The sequence below is a fragment of the Oncorhynchus gorbuscha genome, linkage group LG12, assembly GCF_021184085.1.
Source record: "Oncorhynchus gorbuscha isolate QuinsamMale2020 ecotype Even-year linkage group LG12, OgorEven_v1.0, whole genome shotgun sequence".
Classification (NCBI taxonomy): domain Eukaryota; kingdom Metazoa; phylum Chordata; class Actinopteri; order Salmoniformes; family Salmonidae; genus Oncorhynchus; species Oncorhynchus gorbuscha.
In genome coordinates this window covers 45,908,707-45,919,014 of record NC_060184.1, presented here as the reverse complement: position 1 = coordinate 45,919,014, position 10,308 = coordinate 45,908,707, and positions in this window count along the sequence as shown.

Sequence of the window (10,308 nt, the reverse complement as noted above, 5' to 3'; positions counted from 1 at the left end):
TTTGATGTTTAAGAAACATGGATGAACGTCTAATTCTGATGTGACACTGCGAGAGCTAGTTGCCAGGCCAGCAGCCTAAGGAGGACGGGACACTATCATTCAAAACATCTTGGAACTCTTCTGCGATCTCGTACAACCAATTACTTCTCTCCAGCTGCCACCACAACATCTATCCTCTGTGATTTACGTTCCATATCCTGCGGTACAAATGACAACCATGGCCATGAACACCCAAAAAAGCAACCTTAAGCACATTTTATTCCTATCACTCTCTATTGGTCTCAGCCTACTCACAGGGCTCCTCTTAGGATCTCTCACCCTGGACCCATCGTCCTCTACTACTCTCTTCACTGGCTTAGCATATGACATCTTCTGCACTACTCTGATCCTGGCAACCTCAACCTGCCTTTCTTTCACCGGACACCTCTGATCTCCAGCACCATGGGCACCCCTACAGTTTACATACACAACTTTTTTCAGATATACTACACATTCCTTTGTCTCATGTCCTCCGGCACGCTTGTCACATCTCCCTCCTACAAGCTCTCACGGGATAACTGACACATCCTAACTTGATTTTATCTGGTAAAAACTGCATCAAAACACAGTAGTGCAGACCGTGTCTTGTCTGTTTCACCACGCTCTCCACTGGGTCTGCGTCACATCAAACGGCAGGCATCAGACACACCAACAAACTTCAACTTCAATTGGCCCCCCTTAACACCATTCCAGTTATCACTCCTTTCAACTGCTCCCTGCTCTGGAGAGGAAAGCAAGTCACGGTTCTTGTCCCCAGTCGTGGTGCGGAGTGCATGCTCCCTTTGGACCGAAGAAACACAAAAATCCACACAATTCCACTTCGAGTCACTTTCACCGACCCAACATTCCCCAACCTCTTCTTTACCCAACCTGACACCACATATGGATCAGCCAGAATGCAAGAATCCATTCTCTCCAAAAATCACACTCCCACAGGACAAAAAACATCTTTATCACCATCGGGACGAGGCTCAAACTCTCACCAGTGTTATTATACTGTACCTGTAGCAATGTAAGAAGACAAGACAGTCAGAAAATTATAATTTACAATAAACAGCAGCTAGCTCATGATTCTTAAAAAAGAATGTGTCACTTTTATTCTCCTGTTACCATAGTTTTTGCAAAGCACAGCTCTGACTGAAAGAAAATATTATTAGTTAGTGCAGTGTCTCCTGTATGAATAACTGTTACTTGTCACAAAAATAACAGTGGACTTGATCTATGATGACATATACACTACTACAGACAATTCAACTTAAATCGTGAAATATAAGCCTCTGATTTCTTGGCTAATGTATTCATGATATATAATTATAAATATCCAGTTTTGTTTTGGGATGATCACATAATTCACGTTTACTGGGAGGAAAAAAGACACCAGTGGTAGAGCCATCACAAAAAAATGATGTAAATGCAGGCTTTATTTGGGTGATGAAATCTTTATCTTTCAGCCAGAAACAGATGCATCTCGATTAAGAAAGCTAAATCAAAATACTTACTAAGCTCCATCTTTGACTCTGCTGGTGATCCTTCAAAATTTGGGAAAACATTAAATGCACTGAAGCATACAAATTCCTAAGCAAGTTCTTTCTCTCTGGCATCTGGCAAGGTTTGGAAGGCGGTCCATGTACTCCCCCTTCACAAAGGTGATGACCCTTGTGGCCTAAATAATTATTGCCCTATTTCTAAACTTTCTTGAGGAGCTATAATATTACACTCAACAAAAATATAAACGGAACATGTAACAATTTCAAAGATTTGACTGAGTTACAGTTCATATAAGGAAATCAGTCAATTAAAATAAATAAATTAGGTCATAATATGTTGATTTCACATGATAGGGAATACAGATATGCATCTGTTTGTCACAGGTTCCTTAAAAAAATGTATGGGCGTGGATCAGAAAACCAGTTAGTCTCTGGTGTGACCATCATTTCCCTCATCTCCTTCGCATAGAGTTGATCAGACTGTTGATTGTGGCCTGTGGAATGTTGTCCCACTCATCAATGGCAGTGAGAAGTTGCTGGATATTGGCGGGAACTGGAACGCTGTCGTACACTTCGATCCAGAGCATCCCAAACATGCCCAATGAGTGACGTCTGGTGAGTATGTAGGCATTGGAAAAACTGGGCTATTTTCAGCTTCCAGGAATTGTGCACATATCCTTGCAACATGGGGCCATGCATTATCATGCTGAAACATGAGCTGATGGAGGTGGATGAATGGCCCAATAATGGGACTCAGGATCTCGTCACGGTATCTCTGTGTATTCAAATTGCCATCGATAAAACTGCAGTCAGGTCAAGATCCTGTTGAGGAAGACAAGCACGCAGATGAGATTCCCTGAGAAGGTTTGACAGTTTTTGCAGAAATGATTTTGTTGTGCAAACCCACAGTTTCATCTGCTGTCCGGCTGGCTGGTCTCAGACGATCCCACAGGTGTCGAAGCTAGATGTTAATGTCCTGGGCTGGCATGAGTACACATGGTCTGTGGTTGTGCGGCCGGTTGGACGTACTGACAAATTCTCTAAATCGATATTGGAGGCGGCTTATGGTAGAGATGAACATTACATTCTCTGGCAATAGCTCTGGTGGGCATTCCTGCAGTCAGCATGCCAAATGCATGCTCCCTCAAATCTTGACATCTGTGTCATTGTGTTGTGTGACAAAACTGCACATTTTAGACTGGCCTTTTATTGTCCCCAGCACAAGGTGCACCTGTGAAATTATCATGCTGTTCAATCACAGTTTCTTGATATGCCACACCTGTCAGGATTATCTAGGCAAATGAGAAATGCTCACTAACAGGAATGCAAACAAATTTGTGCACAGAATTGAGAGAAAAGCTTTTTGTGCGCATGGAATATTTCTACGATGTTTTATTTCAGCTCATGATACATATTGGACCAACACCTTGTTGACCACATCCCACTTCTGACACCAATGTATTGAAACAGGCAGGGAGCAGGTCTCGAACCCTCGACCTTCGAGCCCGAAGTCCAGCGCGCTATCGACTGTGCCACAAAAGCATGCTCAAGCGGCAGAGTCGATTTCCACGCTTATAAACCCAGGGTCGCTACAATATGTTGTGTTTATATTTTTGTTCAGTATATAATCCTTGATTCATTCTCAGGTAAGATCTTTATTTTCTTTGAAAGGTATTCTACATGTACATCAGTCGGGTTTTAGACAATGCTATAGTACTATCTCTGCTCCATCCCTATTTTTAAATGATGTGGTTGAATTAGGAGTGAGTGATCAATAGCATTGAAGGCCTTTGACAGGTCAATGAAGAGGGCAGCTCAATGTTGCTTTTTATCCATACAATTAGAGTCTTTCTCAATTGGCCCTAGACCAGGCTGCATGTAACTGGTTTAACAATGACTTTACAGATACAAATTTAGTTCTATCTACTGATGTTTGTTGAATCAGGTTTCCTGGATATTACGAAGGGGTCGATTCTGGGTCCTGTACTCTTTACTGTTTACATTAACAATATTGACTTGCTTGTAAAAAATTGTACCCTGCACTTGTATGCAAAAGATACTGCTGTGTATGCTATTGCACCCATGATTGAGCAGGCTCTATCTGAACTACAGTCTGCCTTCATTGTATTACAAAAATACTTTTTTGACCTGAAATTAGTAAGGAATGCCGGTAAAACTAAGCATGTTGTTTTCTAGAGTGTATAAAAATAACTCTGATGATTTAAGCATATGTACTTGGATGGTGTCCATATTGATTGTGTCCCTGCTTACAAATATCTGGGCACCTGGACAGATGAAAAGCGCTCTTTAAAAAATTGTATTTCTGAGTTAAGAAGCTGAGAATAAAAATGGGCTTCTTCTACAGAAATAGGTCATGCCTCTCGCTAACCTGCACATGTCTCAGGGGGAGTCGGGATATGCAACTGGAGAAATATAAGCACCCCCCCCAAACATATTATTATTATTAGGATATTAGGGTAACTAGCCCCCCTGTAATTCACATTAAGACCTCAAGATTTCAAATTATTTTCCAAACACTTTCCCTGGCCGCTGCTGCTTGTGCTCAACAACAAAAAATGTACTCTGTCGTCACAACTTTGAGATATTTCAATAAAACGATTTTGTGGTACGTTTATCAAATTTTTGATAATTTTGAAAAAGTTGTAGATATTGTAGCGACCCGCACAGACAGCTGTGTGTTATGTGTTAGGCTAGGAGGTGGTTGTGTTGTACTGACCAGTACCCGGTGTTCGCGGTGTCCGACATGTCAATCAACCTGCTATCTGCCAATCACGGGAATGGCTGGAATGTTCTGATGCCGGGCATCCTGGTGGTTGGCGGAGTGGCATGGAGGGGGGTTAGGCAGGGGGGTGGAGCATTGGAAGTTAAGACCAGGTTCAGCCTTTGTTCTCTCTCTCTTACGTCTGGGCTTCACAAGAGACGGTCACGATTGGCTTGTGGGTTATCTGTCATCTATTTGGCGTGTGCTACGGCCCAAACAGTAGCCTGTGTAAAGTTGGTTTAATAAACCGTCAATTCGCAAACTCAAGCCTCTGTCTGGACAATTGTTCATTTATGATCTAGTCAGGTCATTACATTGGTGTCAGAAGTAAAAACGTTGATACAAGTTAGCCAGCTAGCTAGCTGACTTATGTGGCTAGCTACCGTAGGTGAGAACGGGGATTGAAAATGCTTCGAGGGAATCCGAAAGTGAAGGTGGAGGTAGGGGACGATTATGGCCAAGGAGGTGCGTGTGAATGGACGTCGGGGGTTCTGTCTGAGGAGATCGCCAGGGCGTTGGAGCGCAGAGGCCGCTTGAGGGAGGACGTTAGAGCGATGGCGGATGAAGCGGGCATGAGTGCTTCGTCGACTGTATTTCGCGCGGATTCTGGTGGGCGGACCGAAGTGGCGACGTCGAAGCGGCGTGACGAGGAATCTGGGGCTCAGGATGTAAACAAACATGGCGGCGCCCAGTTCCCGGCTGCGTCCGTATCTGTTAAGACCCCGAAGTATTCCGGTAAGGCGGATTGGGAAGCTTTTCATGCTCAGTTTGAACTGTTAGCTCATTTTCGGGGGTGGTCGGATGAAGAAAGGGCACTGCAGTTGGCTTTATGCCTCACGGATGAAGCTCTGGCCTGTTTGATATTGATTAGCCCCGAGGACAGGCATGATTATGGTGCTTTAGTGGGAGCACTGAGGAGGCGCTATGGACAGTGTGTACAGCCCGGGCTACTGCGCTCCGAACTGAGTAATAGACGCAGGCAGCCTGGAGAGCCTCTACGGGTGCTAGCTAATGACATTGAGAGCCTCTCTCGGCGGGCATATGCTCACATGCCCCCTCCGTGCAGAGCGAGCTAGCACGGGACCAGTTCATACAGGCGCTCTCTCCTACGGAGCTGCGCATACAGACCCAGCTGGCTCATCCTGAGTCATTGCAGACAGCCTTGGAGATGGCTTTGGAGAGGGAGCTGGTGTGGGCTGGGGCTTCAGCTGGGGCTTTGGTGGGGGTGCAGGGAGACACACCCTCTGTGCGAGCTGGGGGGCAGAGCAGCCCGGAGCCGGAAAAGCCTGCTTGGGTGGCCGAAATGACAAAACTCATTCGTGCTGTGTCGCTACAGGCGGAACGAAACACACGCCCTGGTCCCAGGGTCTGCTGGGGTTGTGGCCAGCCAGGCCATCTGCGCCGAGTTTGCCCCATGTCCCCCAGAGCTCAGGGAAACGGCTCGGGGTCCGCATAGACCGGGTAGTGCGGACCCCTGGCTTTCTATCCCAACCACCATCATCTTCAGGAGGAGCCCACCGGCACAGACGGGGAAGCAAGGCTCCACTTCCCCCAGAAGCAGACGAGGGCAAGCGGATGGAGCCTGTTGTTGTGGTGGGCCGGACCTGTGTTGGGGACTTTTGTCATGTCCCTGTCACTGTGGAGGGGGTGCCCTGCTCCGCCCTGGTGGACACTGGGTCCACAGTAACCCTGGTGAGGCCAGATATTGTGCCAGGTTGGACTCAGTGTGAGCCTACAACTGTGCAGCTCCGCACAGTCACAGGTGAGCTGGCACCCATGAAAGGGAAGGGAATAATGACTCTGACAGTAGGGGGCAGGACTGTGCGTCATCCTGTGTGGGTGGCGGCTGTGCAGGACCCTTGTATCCTGGGGTTGGACTTTCTTAGGAGCACAGGCTGCCAGTTAGACCTAAATAGGGGCACACTGAGCTTCCAGGGAGGGACGGAAGTCACCATGGCCCCTCCTAATGTCACATTCACTCAACCCAACAAACCCTTTACTCCAACAGTTAAAGCAGCAGAGACTCATGGCTGCGCCCCCTCCCCCACAGCTGTGTGTGACTTTTCCCCAGTCCCCCTGTCACCTACGGCGGTGTGTTACATTCCCCCAGCTACCTCCATGACACAGCCCTCTGTGAGCCCGGGCCGCACCCCCCCAGCCCAGCTACACCAGATGGGAGAGGAGAGGACACTGTCTGCAGTGAGGGAGATATGGGGGAGGAACTGTGTTGGTCTTGACCCCGAGCAGCAGGAACGGTTGTGGCAGTTGCTGTTTGAATTCAGAGACAGCTTTGTGTTGAGTGAGGAAGAGGTGGGTCAGACTCATCTGGTGCAGCATGAGATCGACACAGGTGATGCTCGACCCATCAAGATGCGTCCCCGCCGTATCCCACTGGCACGCCAGGAGGCGGCAGACAAGGCTGTGTTGGAGATGCAGCGGGCAGACTTCATTGAGCCCTCAGACAGCCCCTGGGCGGCGCCAGTCGTCACGGTTCCGAAGAAGGGGGGCAAGCTGAGGTTCTGTGCGGACTACAGGCGGCTGAATGAGGTAACCAGGAAGGACTCATACCCCATACCACGTATCGATGAGTCGCTGGACCTGGTTAGGGGGTCCACCTGGTTCTCCTCACTAGACCTCCGCAGTGGCTACTGGCAGGTGCCCCTCTCCCCAGAGGCCAGAGCCAAAACTGCGTTCTCCACTAACAGAGGACACTGGCAGTTCAAGGTCCTGTGCTTTGGCCTGTGCAACGCTCCAGCTACTTTTGAGCGTTTGATGGACAGGGTGCTGGATGGCATCCCCCGACAGCAGTGTCTGGTATACCTCGATGACATCCTGGCCCATGGCAGCTCCTTCCAGTCAGCCCTGGGGGCGCTACGGCGTGTGCTGGAGAGGGTGGCTGCCGCAGGTCTGAAGCTCCACCCCGAGAAGTGCCACTTCATGAGGAGAGAGGTGTCCTTCTTGGGCCACCGAGTGGGGAAGGAGGGGATCAGCACCATGGAGGACAAGGTAGGGGCTGTCAGAGACTGGCCCACCCCCACCGACCAGCGTCAGCTGAAGAGCTTCCTGGGCCTGGCCTCGTACTACAGGAGGTTTGTACGGGGCTTCTCAAGCGTTGCTGCTCCACTGAACCGCCTGCTGCCGAAGGACAAGGCTTTCACTTGGACAGTGGAGTGTGAGGAGGCGTTCAACACCCTCAAACGTGCACTGATCGAGGCCCCGTGCTCGCCCCCCCTGACCTCACCTTGCCCTTTATCCTGGACACAGACGCGAGCAATGTGGGCATGGGTGGGGTGCTGGCCCAGGTGGGGCCAGAGGGGGAGAGAGTGGTGGCGTACTTCAGCAAAATATTTGACAAACATGAGCGCCGCTACTGTGTCACCCGGCGGGAGCTCTTGGCTGTTGTGGCTTCCGTCAAACACTTCAAGTACTACCTGGGTGGTCTGCCCTTTACTGTAAGGACCGACCACTCTGCTCTCCAGTGGCTCATGTCTTTCAGAGAGCCAGGTGGCACGCTGGTTGGAGGAGCTTCAGCCGTATGACTTCACAGTGGTGCACAGGGCAGGGGCACGCCACTCCAACGCCGACGCCATGTCCCGTCGGCCCTGTACTGCAGACGGCTGCCGCCACTGTGAACGGAGAGAGGGACGGGAGAGAGAGCTGCGGGCAGAGGAGGGTGTCTGTGCCACAGTGTGTCGGGCGAGCGGGCCTGTCTGCTGTGAGCTGCAGACTGTCGACGTGGCTGAATGGCGGCAGCAGCAGGGACGGGACACAGACCTACAGCCAGTGCTACAGTGGGTAGAGGCGCAGGTGAGGCCACCATGGGAAGAGGTGACAGCGCTCTCACTCGCGACCAAAGGGTTGTGGTCGAAGTTTGAGAGACTGCGGCTGGCTGATGGCGTGCTACAGCAGGCATGGAAGGAGTCAGCTACGGGAGAGGAGAGGTGGCAGGTGGTGGTCCCAAAAGCATTGCGGGAGGCTGTGCTCCAGAGTACTCATGGGGGGGTGGGGACTGGACACCTTGGGGTCACAAAAACACTGCGCCGTCTCCGTCAGGGCTTCTACTGGGGGCAGCACAAGAGGGATGTGGAGGACTATTGTCGCCGCTGTGACAACTGCACAGCGAGAAAGGGCCCCCCAGGCAGCTCTCATGCTCAACTCCAACAGTTCCCAGTGGGGGCTCCCATGGAGAGGGTGGGAGTGGATGTAGTTGGGCCGTTCCCCACCACAGACAGTGGAAACCGCTGGGTGCTCACGGCCATGGACTATTTCACAAAATGGCCCGAGGCCTATGCTCTGCCTGACCAGGAGGCAGAGACCATCGTCGACGCCCTGACAGCAGGGATGTTCAGCAGGTTTGGAGCTGCAGAGTCCATCCACAGCGACCAAGGCAGAAACTTTGAGTCCCGTGTGTTCGCCACCATGTGTGAGAGGCTGGGTATGCACAAGACCCGCACTACTCCTCTCCATCCTCAAAGTGATGGCCTTGTGGAGCGCTTCAACAAAACGCTTGGACAGCAGCTGGCCATCGTCTCTTCCAAACACCAGCGTGACTGGGACAAGCACCTGCCTATGGTCCTCATGGCATGCCGCTCCGCTGTCCAAGACTCCACCTCCTGCACGCCTGCCCTCCTCATGCTGGGGAGAGAGATCCGCACCACTACGGAGATGGCGTTTGGTCGGCCCCTGGATAGCCCTCATGTTCCTCCGGGGCCAGAGTATGCCCGGAGACTCTAGGACTGCCTGGAGACAGCCCACACCTTCGCCAGAGAGCAGCTGAGGAATGCAGGTGTGAGGCAGAAAAGGAACTATGACGTGCACACCCGGGGAAGGCACTTTGTGGCTGGGGAGCTGGTCTGGGTCTACAGCCCCCTAAGGAAAAAAGGCAGATGCCCCAAGTTGGACAGTCACTGGGTGGGACCCTGCAGTGTCCTGGAGAGGGTAGGGGAGGTTGTGTACCGGGTGCAGCTTCCTCCCAGGGGGAGAAAGGTGGCACTGCACCGGGACAGGTTAGCCCCATACAGAGGGGCCTCTTCTCCCCAAACCCCAGGAACCCCCACAATTCCCCTCTCTGGCAATGACATTCTCCAGGCACCCACCCTCAGGTGCCGCAGACAAGGCTCCAGACAGCCCACTCCCCTGTCTCCCCCTGTGTCACCGCGTGGTTCCCCAGAGCCACGGACTGTATTACCCGTTCCCGCTTCCTTGTCCCCCATATCCCTGCCTTCATCCCCTGGTTCCCAGAGGGGCACTCTGCGACCATCACGGCCACGCAGGCAAAGGAGACCTCCGGGTCGCTTCAGAGACTTTGTTTGTTCCCTCGGGGACGAGGGACTTTGTGGTGGGGGGGCTGTGTAGCGACCCGCCCAGACAGCTGTGTGTTATGTGATAGGCTAGGAGGTGGTTGTGTTGTACTGACCAGTACCCGGTGTTCGCGGGGTCCGACATGTCAATCAACCTGCTATCTGCCAATCACGGGAATGCCTGGAATGTTCTGATGCCGGGCATCCTGGTGGTTGGCGGAGTGGCGTGGAGGGGGGTTGGGCAGGGGGGTGGAGCATTGGAAGTTAAGACCAGGTTCAGCCTTTGTTCTCTCTCTCTTACGTCTGGGCTTCACAAGAGAAGGTCACGATTGGCTTGTGGGTTATCTGTCATCTATTTGGCGTGTGCTACGGCCCAAACAGTAGCCTGTGTAAAGTTGGTTTAATAAACCGTCAATTCGCAAACTCAAGCCTCTGTCTGGACAATTGTTCATTTATGATCTAGTCAGGTCATTACAATATATTCCAATGAAGTAAGATCTATAATTATGATTTTTTTTAAATAGGAAATCATTAACATAAGTAATCCACTTGTTTAAAGAGAAAAATGTAGTAATTCTTGAGTAAAGTAGTAATATGTTGGGTGAGTATGTTGGGGGCAATCCCCCCAGGGGCTAGTTACCCCTTTATGGTTATGAATGTGTTTCTTCCTCTCATTTAGACAATGACTAGCCCAGTTTAT